The following is a 17,335-nucleotide window of genomic DNA, read 5'->3' on the forward strand; positions in this document are numbered from 1 at the left end:
GCCATTTACCATTTAATCGGAAAAAGGTTTTCTGGGCCCATGTGCACGGGTGAATTTTAACCCGACCATTGATCCCATCAAGATATTTTGCCCATGTAAACGCGGCTAGTGACAAAGACTGAAGCTGCTGTGCTGCCCTCTAGTGGCAGACATGGCATCTGCAGCACACATTTCTGCATTTCTCAACATTTTTGAAGCTCATCCAGAGAATGCCAAAAGTCTGCAAAGCAGTAATCAAAGCTAAAGGTGGCTACTATGAAGAACCTACAATATGACATATTCTCAGTTGTTTCACACTTTTTTGTTATGGATAGAATCCCACATGTGTTCATTCATAGTTTTGATCTCTTCAGTTTGAATCTACAATTATCATATTCATGAAAATAAAGAAAACTCTTTGAATGAGAAGGTGTGTCCAAACTTTTGGTCTGTACTTTAAATAAAAATGTGTTTTTTTCTTTGTCTTAACCTGAAAAAATCTGTGAATTTATTTAAATCTTTCCCAGTTTTTATTGAAAAAATCTTTGAAAAAATCTTTGGTTCCGGGTCACGGCAAGACGCGTGGTCGCGGCTCTCTGCGGATACAACTATCTTCAAATGATGTAATAAGTTGATTTTCTCCAAAAAGAGAGTTGACCATGGCCCCTAAGAAAACCCAGTAATATGAAGACCTCAAAAAGACTCTTGATGATATTCAAGAAACGCTTAATTCTTTTATGGATCAGGTGTTGGCTAAGCTAACGCCACTTTGGGAAATGATGGAAGAGTTCCGAAGATTTCGGGCTCAGAACGAGCAACGAGAAAACCGTGTCGACACAGAAACTAGAAACAGCATTAAAATCTTTGCAGATTGTCGGTGAAAAATGTTTGCATTCCAAATATCATTAATTTTTTTTCACTTTTCTTTTATTATGTTAAATCTCAGTTATATACTTCATAAATGTGTTAATCTAATTTTAATTAAATTAAGTAAATTTTTATATTGTTTTTTCACTGTAATAAGAATTTCCAAACTATTGTCTTTATTATTAACTATACAGTTTATTGTTTATTTATAGTTGTAATTATTCTCTTTAGAAACAGATTTTTAGGATCTTTTTACTTGAAATTTTTTATCCTTTCGTTTTGTTTTTGTTTACTTGTTTGCTTAATAAATTTCTTTATTCATGACTTTAGTTTAGAAATACAATAAATGAATGTGATCAGGTTTAGTTAGTCTCTGATGGGGTTTGTAGTCAAATCTGAATCTCTCAAAATGTTTCCTCGATTATTTGTTTTCTATTTTTATTTTATTTTTTATTTTTATTTCATGAAAAATAAACTGTTTATTTTAAACTTTATTTGCCAGTCAAGTTAAAATGGCTTTTTTTTGCAACCATCGACATCATATGAGCGACAGACGACACTCCAGACCAGCTGGTGGCGCTAAGGCACCATGACGCTGTTAGCCAAACAAAGAAGAAGAACAGCACGAGGCGCTAGCAGCGTTAGCTTGTTAGCAGGCTAGCAGCGTTAGCTTGTGTTGAGAGGTCGGTGGTGTTTTGTTGGGACGTTTGTGAGGTTTTTGGACAGAAAGGACGATACGTGGTTCGTGTGGGAACTCTCAGCATTTTCCAAAGTGTCGTAAATGAGTGAAGAAGTGTTGAACGGAAAGACAACGTGGATTGCTGTGATTGTGAGACTAGCAGATGATCGATCGGAGCTGCAGTGAAGAGGACGGCGGTGTTTGTGGGAGTTGGAGCTGAAGATCGGAGCAGGAACCATGTCTTCCCTTCAGTCTCTGAGAGAGTTGATCAGCGAGCGACTAGCTGCTGCTGCTGAAGAAATCTGCAGACTCTGTGAAGGAACCATCGTCCAGTACGAGGAGGAGCTCTGTCGTCAGCGCAGACTGCTGGATGTCATCTGGAAACCACAGCTCCAGCTCCACCACATAGGTATGTCACCTTCATCACACAGAGAAGACCTTTGAGCTTCATGCTCTTCTTTACTGCGGTCAAGTGAGCCGACATCTGTGGAAGTGTGGTCTCGCTAGCCGTCACTGACTTTTAGCATGCGCGTTTACATCATAGTTTACGGTACAAACTCAGTGAGCTGGAAAGATGGTATAAAGCGCTAATAATATCATCCATGTCACTGTTACCCATTATCAAATAACATGTACTGTACTCTGAAATCAATGAGGGTTATTTCAAGCCCTATATTGTCATTTGATGTACAAATGTATTCATTTAGATTGCATGTCTGTTCATTCCATAATAAACTACCAGAAATAACGTGTTTGTCGGAAATATAATCAATCAGACAGATTCTAAAAGTGAGATTTAACACTGACTAGTGTTTTGTGGGTTGTTGAGCATGACATGAAATGGAATCGAGCAGAAATGAAGAACCTCCACGTAAAATCACATCTGGTCCTGTCAACTCTTTCTAAAGTTGCTTCATTTAAGGTGACGCAAAACTTTCACTGGATTATTGTTGGTAATGATGTTCACTAATATCACAGCAAGTTTGAAGAAAAATGACTGGAGAAAAGTAAAAATATTGACATTACAAACTAATTTAGGCTCCTCATACATAGAGAATAACATGTGAACCATCCCAAATACCACTTCTTTCAAAGCCCCCCCCCCTCCCACAAAATCCCCTGGCAGCTGCGTCAGAAATAAATACAATTACAACGTAGTATTCTTTATTAACAAATAACAGTAACAACTGACTACTACCTATCTAACTAATGAACTATGTTGTAGATTGACTTAGGGCTGGGCGATATGGCCTAAAAATAAAATCTCCGATTTTTTTTTTTTTTTATTCAATTTCCGCCCCCCCCCCCCCCCCCACCCTACTTAAGGAAAGCAATAAGTACAAACGGCAGACAACTTATAGCAAATGTGCTTTTATTTAATCAAACCCAAGACAAATGTAACGCCCATTTCTGGGATGAATAATAAATGAATTAACACATTCTTGGAATCAAAGTTAAGTATAAGACTTTTCTTCTTACTCCCTTTTTGGACTCTTGTTTAAATAATTTTGTCTTCGTTTATATAATTTTTGTCTTGCTATTGTCTAATTTTGTTATTCTACACTTGTTTTCACTTATCCAAAATAAAGTTTACTTCTTTACTTAAAGTCCCAGCTGTGTTTTAAGTCCCACTTTGTAGTCTAGACTAATAGGAGACAAACATTCACCTTGACAGTAGCACCATTTTCTAAAGGATTAACAATACAGCTCATATCTGAGGTCTAATGTTTTAAATAAATTAATAAACCCCATGAGTCACGCCCACCACCCCAGTGGCCGCCTCCTCCAAAAACAAAATCCTACGGCGGCCGCGTCGCAAATGAATATACAAGTAATAATTACAACGCAGTATTCTTTATTAACAAATAACACTATGAACTAACTATACAGGCGTTGTAGAATGAGTATATGTGTGTGTGTGTCAGAGGACTGAGTGCGTGCCACGCGAGCGCGCGTGAGAGCCTTTGACTCCGATGGGCTTTAGGCAGCATGGGGGGGGTCTATTCCTCCACGTCTGTAGCAGTAAACCCAAACCAGTTCCATCAACAGATGATTTTATTCCTTTCTTGGGAACAAACTTCTCACTCTCACCGGTAGCCATGCTGTCGCTTGCTGCTTCGTGTGTCGATTGTCGCGTGCCATACCGCCATGTGAAACTAACGCTACGGAAGCTGTGGGGAGCCAAAAATGCGCCATATAAAAACTCGATGTAGTTATTTTTTTAAATCGCCCGTAAAAAAAAATTCGAATTAATTCATTTAATCAATTTATCGCCCAGGCCTAGATTGACTATGACTTTGTGAGCCCGGTGCATCTTGTGTAGAACTAGGAGGAAGAAGCGCGCACACATGACATGTGTTGGGGGTGCGTGTTGATTCTTCTGCTCTCTAGCTGCACGCGAGCCTTCACCTGTGCTCTCTGGTACAGACATCTTCTCAGAATATTATTTATTGCCCAGTAATAAACAGGCTGCAGACACTTTGTCACCTTTCTGGTAGCCATGAGGCCTGACAGCCATGAAGAACGTGGGGCAGGAGGCTCCACCTTTGTTTATACAGACATGTTAAATTTGCGCTGCACAAAAAAGTTTTCCAAACAAAACATGTAGTGATATTCATGGAAATCTAACAGCGCGTTCATGTTTGGTGTTACAGAGAGAGTGAGAACAGTGATATATATACCCCCCCTCCCAACACAAAATGCTCCCTCGCCGGACAGCTCGGCCACCTCAGGGCTCCAGACTGCGACCAATTGGTTGCATTTTGAGACCAAAATTTGAGAGTGTGCGACTGAATTTTACATTCAGTCGCACATGTGCGACCAGTAAATTTGCCTCCCCCACCCTTCGTATTTTTAATATATTAAACGTAGAAGGGGCACGTCAATGATCAATGAAATAATCAATGAGACGCGAGCGCACACGCACACAGGCAGACACACACACTCGCGCACATACTCATGAAACGCGAGCACACATTTGCGTGATGCCTAGGGGGAGGGGCCTAGAGATATTCGCGCGCGTAAACATCTGTGGGAAGGAAACGGAGACAAATATCATCACAACTGATATGTGCGTCTAAGCAATGGGTAAGCAAACTATTGATTCATTCTTCCGACCTGCTGCTAGTGTACCAGTGCCAGAGTCTACAGCAGGGGTCTCAAACTCGCGGCCCCCGAGATGATATATTGCGGCCCCCGCGGTAACGCTTTCTTTTACAGTACAGTACTTACAGTGTACTTAAGTGGTATTTACATGGTACTTATAGTGTAACTACTGGGTACTTTCAGGGTACTTACATGGTACTTTTTATGGAATTTACTGGGTACTTACAGTGTGTTTACATGGTACTTTCTATGGGACTTTACTGGGTACTTACATGGTACTTTTTGTGTCTACTCTGTACTTACATGGTACTTACTGTATATTTATATGGTCCTATTTGGTACCTATGTGGTACATACTGGGTATTTATAATATTCTTACTGGGTATTTACATGTTGTGCAAAGGTGTCTTTTATGGTACTTACCACATGTAAGAACAAGGTAAGCACAAATAAAGTACCTTGACCTTTAGGTCTGCACTCGCTGCACGTTTCATGGTATTTACCATCAATTTACCACAGAAACTACCCCTTAAGTACGCTGAAACTGTAACTGTAAAAGAAAGTCAGCCCTATTTCCACTCAACTACATGGTACTTTCATTACTAAATACCGGGTATGTTCACTTGAATAGTACTTGGTACTTACCCCTTAAGTACACTGAAACTGTAACTGTAAAAGAAAATCAGCCCTATTTCCACTCAACTACATGGTACTTTCATTACTAAATACCGGGTATGTTCACTTGAATAGTACTTGGTACTTACCCGTTAAGTACAATGAAACTGTAACTGTAAAAGAAAGTCAGCCCTATTTCCACTCTATTACATGGTACTTTCAATAGTAAATGCTGGGTATGTACACGTATTACCATCCGTCTCACACTAGACAATGCTAACCTGTTGGTAAGGGTAAAGTAACTACATTGTAAAAAAAATATACTGGCCTGATTACTTCTTGTAACATGAGGCAAGTTTAAAGAGAAACAAGACAGCAGTGAAAACAACAATCTTTAATATGATACATGTCTGCAGCATACAAAGTGTCATCACCATGAAATAGGTTTTAAGTACAAAACAGTACAAAGGAGCATTCCAAAAAACACATTATTGGCCTGAGGGTCGTGCTTTTTGTCCATCAAAATTCTTTCAGCAGAGTTTGGTAACGGTGCAGGACTTCTTCAGGGTTTGTAACTGCAAGAAAATTCACAATATGAGCTCAAGTGAACATAAAAAGCATAACGACTTTGATGAAGTACAAAATATATTTTATTTATTTAATCATTTCTGTAATGAGTTTGATAAATTTCTGTGAATTCTTTATCGCTTTGACTGTAATGCTTGAAATTAATCAATTATCCTCATTTATGAACATGACAATAAATTATTCACAACTTTATATTTTAGTTACATAAACAAGAACAACAAAAAAGAAATCAAAGAAAAAAAATCAAAATTGCCATAAAAAAATCTAATTTGTTTAGACAAAGAATGGCAAAAGCAATGTTTTAATTGGCAATTGCTGTGTGTATTTCTTCTTTATAAATATTATTTGCACCTACAATTTGCATTAGCATGAAAAACATTGCAGTGTAAAAGAAAAGGAAAAAAGAAATAAATAGGCAATTTCAAATTCAACACAGTTATTCACAAAAATATGTTTTAATTTTCAAACAGTTACATTCACTGTTGGGTGGTATTGTTGTCTCTATCATATTTGAAAATAAATAAATAAATAAAAATAAAATAAAAACGGCGAAAGAAAAGAAAATGGGGAAAAGGCAGTTAAACTCTTCATTAATGTAAATAATATGTCCACTTGGAGGATTTAACTTACTTTAGCTTACTCTCCTGTGACTTCACGGATTCGTCTGGAATGTCTTCTTCACCATTAGTGATCTAAAGCGGTAAAAAGACGGAAGTACGTCATCATTATTTTAAATAAACGCCTTTCTTTGATTTTCCCAGAAGAAAGACGTGCGCTCAGTCAAACGAGCACAGAACAACAGACTTTATCATTTAGGCTACGTGTTTGTTTTACAGGTGCCTCTCTCCTGGTAAGTAAAAACAATGTTTGTAGATTTTCATTACAAACTTTGAAAATGTATACATGAAATAACTGAAATTATTGCAGTAAGGTAGACATGCTCTTACGTCACGTTTCAAACACAGAGATAGTGGCTTGAAATCACGAGGTTAGCTTCTTTATAAAGTTTGATCAATTTAAATATTTGCATGTAATTTATCCAATATTTAAAAAAAACAAAAACACTGGCTTACCTGCCAGATGAAGAGAAATTCAAACTGTTGCGCGCGCCTCGAGGCTCTCCGGATTAATCTGCACGTTCACTTTGGGGGTAGTTGTGCTGCATTCAAGTGCGCTGGGAATTTGCAACTTTACTTGCCCCGACCTACTTAACAAAAACACACACTCGGGGTGTTTTTAGTATTAAAAGTAAATATTTAGCCTTGTTGTTTTACATATTTTCCTGACATTATATAATATATATTAAAACAAGTTCATTTTTAGAACAATATTTTTAAAAAGTTAAGTTTTGAATAATTTATTATCATGTTTTTAAATGAGGATAGTACTTGATTAATTTCAAGCATTACAGTCAAAGCGATAAAACAATAAATAAATAAATAAATAAAATATATTTTGTACTTCATCAAAGTCGTTATGCTTTTTATGTTCACTTGAGCTCATATTGTGAATTTTCTTGCAGTTACAAACCCTGAAGAAGTCCTGCACCGTTACCAAACTCTGCTGAAAGAATTTTGATGGACAAAAAGCACGACCCTCAGGCCAATAATGTGTTTTTTGGAATGCTCCTTTGTACTGTTTTGTACTTAAAACCTATTTCATGGTGATGACACTTTGTATGCTGCAGACATGTATCATATTAAAGATTGTTGTTTTCACTGCTGTCTTGTTTCTCTTTAAACTTGCCTCATGTTACAAGAAGTAATCAGGCCAGTATATTTTTTTTACAATGTAGTTACTTTACCCTTACCAACAGGTTAGCATTGTCTCATGTGGTGAGGTCAGAAGACCAAGTGTGTTCATGTACACTGTACGGGAAGGTAATACGTGTACATACCCAGCATTTACTACTGAAAGTACCATGTAGTTGAGTGGAAATAGGGCTGACTTTCTTTTACAGTTACAGTTTCAGTGTACTTAAGGGGTAAGTACCAAGTACTATTCAAGTGAACATACCCGGTATTTAGTAATGAAAGTACCATGTAGTTGAGTTGAAATAGGGCTGACTTTCTTTTACAGTTACAGTTTCAGCGTACTTAAGGGGTAGTTTCTGTGGTAAATTGATGGTAAATACCATGAAACATGCAGCGAGTGCAGACCTAAAGGTCAAGGTACTTTATTTGTACTTACCTTGTTCTTACATGTGGTAAGTACCATAAAAGACACTTTTGCACAACATGTAAATACCCAGTAAGAATATTATAAATACCCAGTATGTACCACATAGGTATGAACCAAATAGGACCATATAAATATACAGTAAGTACCATGTAAGTACAGAGTAGACACAAAAAGTACCATGTAAGTACCCAGTAAAGTCCCATAGAAAGTACCATGTAAACACACTGTAAGTACCCGGTAAATTCCATAAAAAGTACCATGTAAGTACCCTGAAAGTACCCAGTAGTTACACTATAAATACCATGTAAATACCACTTAAGTACACTGTAAGTACTGTACTGTAAAAGAAAGCGTTACCGCCCCCGCCTTAATATGAAAGTTCAATTTTAATTCGCCCCGCCAGTTTGTACGAAAGACACTTTTTCATTGTCGTGCGCGGAGCTGACCAACCAATCACAGTGGGGTAAATTACTCTTGGGGGCGGGACAATGACAGGGCTTGAAAGCAGGACACCTGACAGCCCCCTCCCTCCCCGGACCACATTAAGAACTTTTCTCTAGGTCCACCCTCCTCCCTCCACTCCTGTCTATCTGAAATCAAAAACTGGTTCACCTTAAACCTTCTCAAACTCAATAGCGATAAAACTGAGCTACTTCTAGTAGGTTCCAAATCCACCCTCTCCAAAGCCACAAGTCTAACTCTTTTCATTAATTCATCTTCTGTCTCCCCCTCCCCTCAGGTAAAGAGTCTGGGTGTCATCCTAGATAGCTCCTTATCTTTTCAGTCACACATCAATAACATTACTCGGTCAGCCCATTTCCATCTACGTAACATTAATCGTCTACGCCCCTCCCTCACTGTCCCCTCTGCTTCTATCCTGGTTCACAGTCTGGTCACTTCCCGTTTAGATTACTGTAATTCCCTCCTCTTTGGTCTCCCTCAAAAAACCCTCAATAAGCTCAGCTGCCCGCATCATCACCAGAACCCCTCCTTCAGTCACACCACTCCAGTTCTCCACCAGCTGCACTGGCTCCCCATAACCTCCAGAATCCAATTCAAACTCCTCCTGTTCACCTTTAAGGCCCTCCATAAACTGGCTCCTCCTTATCTCTCCGACCTCCTTCATATCAAAACCCCCTCTCGTTCTCTTCGGTCCTCCTCCTCTGTTCAGCTCCCTGTCCCTCCGGCCCGACTCGTCACCATGGGAAGCAGAGCTTTCAGCTGCTCTGCTCCTAAACTCTGGAATTCCCTCCCTCCTGACCTCCGTAACATAGACTCTCTACCAACATTCAGATCTAAACTCAAAACCTATCTGTTCATTTCTGCCTTTCTATCCTGATTCACATTTAATTTTATTTATTATTTTTATTGTGCTTTTAATGTCTATTTTTAACCTTTGTTTTGTAAAGTGTCCTTGGGTTTTTTGAAAGGCGCTTTAAATAAAATGTATTATTACTATTATTATTAGGTCGCACAGAACCGGAGGAAAGTTTAGGGTTTTGGTTAAGCGCGTGGCGGCGTGTCACCCCCGACCACACACGGTTTATACACGGCTGTTAGGGCAGCTCACCGCTCCTGCGGGAGTCGGGTCAGCTGAGGAGAATAAATGTCCCTCAGGTACATACGTGACAGCTAACGGGGCTTGAACTTTAAATATGTGCGAGTGACAAGATTTAGTTTTAGACGCACTGAAAACACGTTGGGGAAAATGCAACGATAGACGTGTTTGAGATGAACCGGCACCTGGCCTGGATCGTTGGGGAGACCAGGCGGGGGTGGGGGGGGGTGGGGGGGGGGGGGAGGTGAAGGTGAATGAAGGACAACAGGAAGTTGGAGTTGTCCTTAACATTCAATTTAGTTTTAATATTCCTCTCCCCCTCAGTATGATCTGTGTTATTATATATTTTATGCTTATTTGAATGTTTTATAATGTATGTAGCCTTTTTTTGATCAATTGGTATTTTATATTATTTTGATTGATCACTGTACTACAAAAACCACCAGGACACATGTCCCATAATGCATTGTTTTGTAGTCAGTAGGGCAGCTTTCAGTCAGTGCAGTACTAAATTTCCAGAAATATATGTTTCACACCAGGTGATCTGTGCAGCGTTGAGTCCACCTGGGTGATCTCAAACACGCTTATTGTGTCACCAAGATGAATTTCCATCCGTTTTCTTTACTTATTTGTACTGTCCTGACAGCGATGCTGCTGTCAGTTAACCTTGTTGTTGCATCTTCAAAAGTGCAGAATAAAATGTGACACTGAATTTGAAACGGCACATTGTAATTTCTGCATCTATTATTAAAGTATTTATAAGTAATACAGTGGAAATTAGTAGATCTGGTTAGCATGTTGATTTACGGTATGCGCCCCTAAATTTTCTGGTTGTGCCCCTAAAATTTTCAGTTGGGGGCCACAGGGCTCCTAGAGAAAAAAATTAGTCTGGAGCCCTGCTCCTGGTCGTCCTCCGGACTCATCTTCTCAGCCTCGCTGGTGTGCCAGGCCCGGCCTCATAGGACTCGGTTGCCACTCGTTGCCTGTCACAGTTTGTCCTACAGGCCCCCTCCTCTTTGGTTGACTTTTGGAACCTCAGTGCGGTTCCTTGAGGGGGGGGGTACTGTCATGGTTTGGGTTTCTTTTGTATTGTTTTTTCCTTTATATGTTGTTCTGTCATGTTTGAGTTCTGTTTCCTGTTTTATTTTGAAAGGTTTCCTGTTTTGTCGTGTTTTTGAGTTTTACTTCCTTTGTCCCAATCTGTCCTGACCATGTTCACCTGTGTCTTGTCTGCCCTGTCTGTAAATTAGTCTTGTCCCTGCCTTCCTCTTGTGCTGGTCCATTAACGTCTCTTCTCTGACTGTCTAGTCCAGGGGTCGGGAACCTATGGCTCGCGAGCCATATATGGCTCTTTTGATGGTCACATGTGGCTCGCAGACAAATCTTTAATTATACTTTTTTTTATCATTAGTCCAGTCCTTCTCGGGCGCGATGCGATGCCAGAGGCGAACAGTAGTAGCGGTGCTTGGAGAGAAAAATCTGCGCCAGCGCTATAAGTTTACAATTATCTATAATTTCACAGAGTTTGTACCAACTGGAAACCTGTGAATTGCCGTGCCTAAAAGTGCGCGCTCCCGTCTCTGAGAAAGAGCGCGCAGTTGCGGGGACGGGATGTGTGAGGGAGAAAGCAGGGGGGTGGGGCTGAGGTGTTGTGGGGACAGGCAGCAGGTGAATCGCGCAGGGATTGTAAAAACGTAAAACCCGCTGCCCGTCACTCACTGCAGCGTGTGAGTGTGTGTTTGGCTCCCCGTCTGCATGTGAGCAGTCTTTGTCACATCTACAGAACATTCAGACCTAAGATCACGTTAAAGTCTCAACGCCTGCATGAAGCAGAAACTCACCACGTATCAACCAGACTAGACCATCAGCAAAACTACCACGAGAAATACTCATCATTTATTAGCAATAGCATAACAATGCTATTAAAAAGAATCCACAGACTTATTGTACTTTAAAAATGTTGAAATTACATCAAATGCACACATTCACTTGTATATTTAGTTTTAAACATATTGTCGCGGACTGAGTTGGATGGCTGTTGGGCCGCGTTAAAAGTTCTGGAGTTCATTGACCGCATCAAGCAGAGATCTGATTGGCCCTCAGTTCTGTCGCTCAGCCTGTTGTTAGGTAGTTTGGACCAATGGGGTTCAGCTATGGGCCGAATAAGGGAAATGGGAGGGCTGGAGCGGGAGCAGGTGAATATAAAGTTGGTAGAAGCGCTCTCTCTCGTCTCGTGTCGACAGGAGAGATTCAGGAGTTGCTGAATTAATTTTACGGCGTTTGTTGTGGTCTGCAGTAACCAGAATAAAGAACCTTAAAAGAGGTTAAGTCTCCGTGCCTCAGTGTGGGAAAGGGACGCTACATTATTGTATGGCTCTTTCGAAATTACATTTAAAAATATGTGGCGTTTATGGCTCTCTTGGCCAAAAAGGTTCCCGACCCCTGGTCTAGTCCATGTCTGTCTCCTGCCACGTTTTCAAGTTTTGCCCACAGTGAGTCTTGTTTTGTTTTACCCTGCTCTGCAGCGCCTTATGTTAATTAAACCCCTTGCCCTGGAACCATTTGCCTCTGCATTCTGGGTCCTTCCTGCTCACCAGCCTTCCCCACCTGACAACTTCCTCGCAAGACAGAAACTTCTTTTGTAGAAGGATGTGTGTGTGGCTCTTAACAGCGCAAGTATGTGTGTTTAAGTAGAGTGCCCACATGCTTCTCTAAGAGACAGCAACAGCAGCGTGCGGGCGGGTGAGACGAGGAGAGAAGGAGAAGAGTGATAAAAGGTTTCCTATAGAAACCCTTGAAGTCTGAACACTGGACTAGCAGAGAAAGGAAATTATCAGCAAAGATGAATGTGTTTAATGTGTTTATTATAGCTCCAATCATGCAGCATATGCAAAACTCTAAAAAAAAAAAAACTTTAAAAAAAAAGTGCGGTGGTCACAGCCCTACCAGAGAGCACAGGTGAAGTGCAGCTAGAGAGAAGTCCACTGCAGAAGAATTCACACGCACCCCCAACACACTTGTGTGCGCTCCTTCCTCGAGCCGCTGACACATACACATAGTCATTCTACAACACCTATATCGGGGGTGTCAAACTCATTTTAACCGAGGGCCACATCAGCATAGGGGCTGTCCTCAAAGGGCCAGATATAACATATACATGTAACTAAATGTAATGAAAAATAAATGTAACTACTCCGCAGTGTTAAATAACTCATTTATTTATTTGTTTATTATAACTTTTTGAAGTGACACTTACAATTGCATAGAAACATGTTTGCTTGTTATTCTAGCATAAATCCTTTGACATTTGATTCTGTCAGGTTAGGTTATATGGACAGTGGTCAAGTCCAATTCTCCCTAGATATGAATAAATACACACCTTTTTTTATTTTTTTATTTTAAGAAATTAAAAACTTTTATGCTCTCTCGGCTAGAGCCGTGACGGTGTCGGATTTTTGATCACCGCAGTGATGAACCACCAGGGGGCGCGGTGTCGCGGTTAAGCGCAGCCCCCCCCCCCCCCCCCCCCCCAAAAAAAAAAAAAAAAAAACACGCAAAATCCTCTGGCTGGCAGCCTGTAGCGCACTTAAGACGGCGCGCAGCTTGTAAAGAAAATGAATACAGTGGAAATGAATAATTAGGCCACAGTTAATTTGTCATATTTCCTCCTGAGACGAAAACTTCTGTTGTAGAATGAGTGTGAGAGCGTGCGCGACTAGAGAGAAAGGCGCGGTGGGAGAAAAGGAGACAACAGTCTGAAAGAAAGAAGGAAATTCTGAACACTGGACTAGCAGAAAAAGTAAATTATCAGCAAAGATGAATGTGTTTAATGTGTTTATTATAGTTCCAATCATGCACCATATGCTGAACTGTAAAAAAAAGAAAAAAGTGCGGTGATGCGGTGATGAGGTCATCGTCACAGCCCTACTTGCGGGCCACATAAAATGACATGGCGGGCCACATTTCGCCCGCGGGCCTTGAGTTTGACACATATGACCTATATAGTTAGTTAATTAGTTAGATACATAGTAGTTACTGTTATTTGTTAAAAAAGAATACTTTGTTGTAATTGTATTCATTTGGGACCAGGGGATTTTGTGTTGTTATTTATTTATTTTTTTGGGTGGGGGGGCTGCGGTTAACCGCGACACTGTGCCCCCTGCTGGTCTATCACCGCGTGACAGCTCTATCCAAAAGTCCTGGAAACGTATAAAAGGCTCCTTGTTGTGTTTGTGTCCCTGCAGGCCTCCCTCAGCATTGGATGACTGAAGAGGAAGATCTCTGCAAACAGCAGAGGAACTTCAGAGTGGAACGGGAGGAACCAGAACCTCCACAGATTAAAGAGGAACAGGAGGAACCAGAACCTCCACAGATTCAAGAGGAACAGGAGGAACCAGAACATCCACAGATTCAAGAGGAACAGGAGGAACCAGAACCTCCACAGATTAAAGAGGAACAGGAGGAACCAGAACCTCCACAGATTCAAGAGGAACAGGAGGAACCAGAACCTCCACAGATTAAAGAGGAACAGGAGGAACCAGAACCTCAACAGATTCAAGAGGAACAGGAGGAACCAGAACCTCCACAGATTAAAGAGGAACAGGAGGAACCAGAACCTCAACAGATTCAAGAGGAACCAGGGGAACTCTGCATCAGTCAGGATGAAGATCAGCTTGATCTGAAGCAGGAGGCTGATACCTTGATGGAGATTCCTACTTATGAGGAAGATGAGAACAGTGAAGCAGATCTAAACAATCAGCAGAGCTTTAATGTAACTGATAGTCAGGATGAAGAAGGAAACCAACATGAAGAATCAACATCAACTACAGATGGAGAGACAGAATCAACATCAACTACAGATGAAGAGACAGAATCAACATCAACTACAGATGAAGAGACAGAATCAACATCAACTACAGATGAAGAGACAGACCCACAGAACAGAGATCAGAGGAAGAGAAGAGACAGAAGACATGTCCAAAGTGTGGACAGCTCTCCCATGTCAGCAGGTCAGTGTGACGCTGATGTTAGAAAAAATCCCAAGAAGACAAATCTTGGTAAGAAAAACAAACAATCTCAAAAAGAAGAGAAACTTCCCTCTATCAAGTCTGGTAAAAACTCAAGAATAATTACTAACCCGTCTGACTACATGGTAACTGGGTCTAATGAAAAATGTTATATCTGTAAAGAATGTGAGAAAAGCTTTTGTAACAAATCTCAGTTCAGAAATCACACAAGAATCCATGCAGAAGATAAGAGATTTTCTTGTAAAGAATGTGACAAAAGTTTTAATTACATATCTCATCTCAAAGCACACATGAGAACTCACACAGGAGAAAAGCCTTTTTCTTGTAAAAAATGTGAGAAAAGCTTTAGTCGTATATGTACTCTCAAAATCCACATGAAAACTCATACAGGAGAAAAGCCTTTTTCTTGTAAAGAATGTAAAAAAAGTTTCATTCATGAATTTCATCTCAAAACACACATGAGAACTCACACAGGAGAAAAGCCCTTTTCTTGTAAAGAATGTAAAAAAAGTTTTAGTCTAGTGTGTAATCTCAAAACACACATGAGAACTCACACAGGAGAAAAGCCTTTTTCTTGTAAAGAATGTAAAAAAGGTTTTATTCAAATATCTCATCTCAAAGCACACATGAGAACTCACACAGGAGAGAAGCCTTTTTCTTGTAAAGAATGTGAAAAAAGTTTTAGTGATGTGTCTAATCTCAAAACACACATGAGAACTCACACAGGAGAAAAGCCTTTTTCTTGTAAAGAATGTAATAAAAGTTTTAATCAAATATCTTCTCTCAAATCACACATGAAAATTCACACAGGAGAAAAGTCTTTTTCTTGTAAAGAATGTAAAAAAAGTTTTAGTCATGTATGTAATCTCAAAAGACACATTAGAACTCATACAGGAGAAAGACCTTTTTCTTGTAAAGAATGTAAAAAAAGTTTTAGTCTAGTATCTAATCTCAAAAGACACATGAGAACTTGTAGGACTTTTTCTTGATAATGTAGGAACTTAGTGTATAATCTAAATTCGAAACTTTTCTTATAAGAGGTCGACCTCTCAACCTCGGTACCACTGTCAAAGACATTATTTTGCGGGGGGAAAGGTTCTGTATCTCAGAAAAATGTAATATTAAAATAAGCTTTTAATGCTTAAAACTCCTGGGGGAAAACCCCAATGTTCTAATGAACTCCATAGCAACCTGAGCTTTCATTTCATGTACATAGAGCCACAGGCTGATGGCCTCCATACCATATTGATGAAATAACTTCATTAGAGGGAGGCACAAGTGAGAATTGAATGCTTAGAAATGAATTTTTTCTAATAAATAAAATAAAAAAGTCTTTGGTTGTTTTGATTTGCTACAGGAGGTCCTTTGTTCCCAACACCAGTTAGTCTATAGAATGATACAGTTTAGGACTGCTGAAACTGCTGCTGGATTTACTATTCAGTTATGACGTGTACTTTTACTTCCACTTTTATTACTATTTTAATTTTTACTGACTATTTGTTTTTCTAACTGCTATATTTCTTGTTTGACTGCTGTAACAACTGAATTTCCCTCCAGGGATCAATAAAGTCTTGTCTCGTCTTATTCTGACTTTCTTGGACAGCTTTTTTAGGTTTTCATCTTCTCTAAGCCACAATTATCAAAAGCAACAAAGTAAAGGATAAATACAATTCAATATATGTGTAATGATACTAGACAATAAGTTTCACTGCTTACAAAATATGTTAAACATTTCACAAAATGAATTATTTTAGATGTACCTGTTAATAGAAATTAGTTGTTTTGAATTATTAGAGTTAACATCTAGTAGAGTTAACACATAGTAGAGTTAAAATCTAGTAGAGATAGATATCGTTAAGATTTTATCTATTAAAATCTGGGCCCTTGGCAACGGGGTACTGGCTTCCTGGGCCCAGCGGCCCTCTCCTCACAGGGAGAGGGATCCCTGAGCTTTCTGGCAAGACCAAGAGCCGGGGATCACATCCCACCTGAGCCGGGGGTGTCCGTGTCCCTGTGGTGTGGGATCGGGTCTTTGCGCCTGAGTGCTGGGCCACGCCAAATTTCCAACTTTGGGCGAGCCTGATCGGGCCATGTTTACAACACTTCTTGTGGACCCCCTCTTCTCCTGGGTGCCTTCCTCCTGGGCGGGGGCGGCTGGCCCCTGCCTTGCTCTTTCTTGGACCAGCCGTGGGCTGGGGTGGGTGGCTGCCTGGAATGCGGGGCGGGTCTCCCTTGGGGGGTCCTGGCTCGTACCTGGGGTTGGGACGGGGGAATGCCCAAAACTCCTGGGTAGTGATGAGGTGCTTGTCTGGGGCTGCGGGCACTCTTCTGGGGTGGCGCCCTGCAGTGGGCCCTCCCGGAACGGCTTGGGGGCTGCTTTCCGTCCAGGGAATCAGTGCAGCTGACGTGTGAAAACTTAGATAATTTAGTCAAAAGCCTTGCAGCAGCATTCTGGAAAACCTGGAGCCGTTCTCAAGATTTATTGCTCAAACATGTGAAGATGGAGTTGCAGTAATCAAGTCGAGATGAAATAAAAGCATGGATGAGCATCTCCATCTCAGAACGCAACACAATTGGACTCATTTTTTCAATGTTTTTAAGATGATAAAGACTAGAACGTAAAAGTGACCCGACATGGGATTCGAGGTATAAAACCGGGTCTGGGATTACCCTGAGGTTCCTAACAGACGGTTTGATAGAGGAAGCAAGTGGACCGAACCACTGGACTATCTGGGG

General features: G+C 40.4%; 1 protein-coding gene and 3 long non-coding RNA genes across 4 annotated transcripts in view; 2 read left to right on the top strand and 2 right to left on the bottom strand.

Annotated features, from left to right (window-relative positions):
* LOC111946954 (uncharacterized) overlaps positions 1-17,335 on the bottom strand; it is a 221,116-nt gene that overhangs the window by 123,093 nt on the left and 80,688 nt on the right. The window lies entirely within an intron of this gene.
* On the top strand, positions 1,381-16,183 carry LOC144989478 (uncharacterized). Its single transcript, XR_013653707.1, has 2 exons — positions 1,381-1,934; positions 13,817-16,183. It is a non-coding gene; the product is annotated as an uncharacterized LOC144989478 (long non-coding RNA).
* LOC144989548 (uncharacterized) lies at positions 5,625-7,253 on the bottom strand. The gene is made up of 3 exons (XR_013653797.1): positions 6,907-7,253; positions 6,464-6,525; positions 5,625-5,820 (listed from the first exon to the last, which is right to left on the bottom strand). It is a non-coding gene; the product is annotated as an uncharacterized LOC144989548 (long non-coding RNA).
* On the top strand, positions 5,814-7,551 carry LOC144989534 (uncharacterized). The gene is made up of 2 exons (XR_013653781.1): positions 5,814-6,683; positions 7,356-7,551. It is a non-coding gene; the product is annotated as an uncharacterized LOC144989534 (long non-coding RNA).

Source organism: Oryzias latipes, chromosome 2 (genome assembly GCF_053564925.1).
Source record: "Oryzias latipes strain Hd-rR chromosome 2, Olatipes_Hd-rR_3.1".
Lineage (NCBI taxonomy): Eukaryota > Metazoa > Chordata > Actinopteri > Beloniformes > Adrianichthyidae > Oryzias > Oryzias latipes.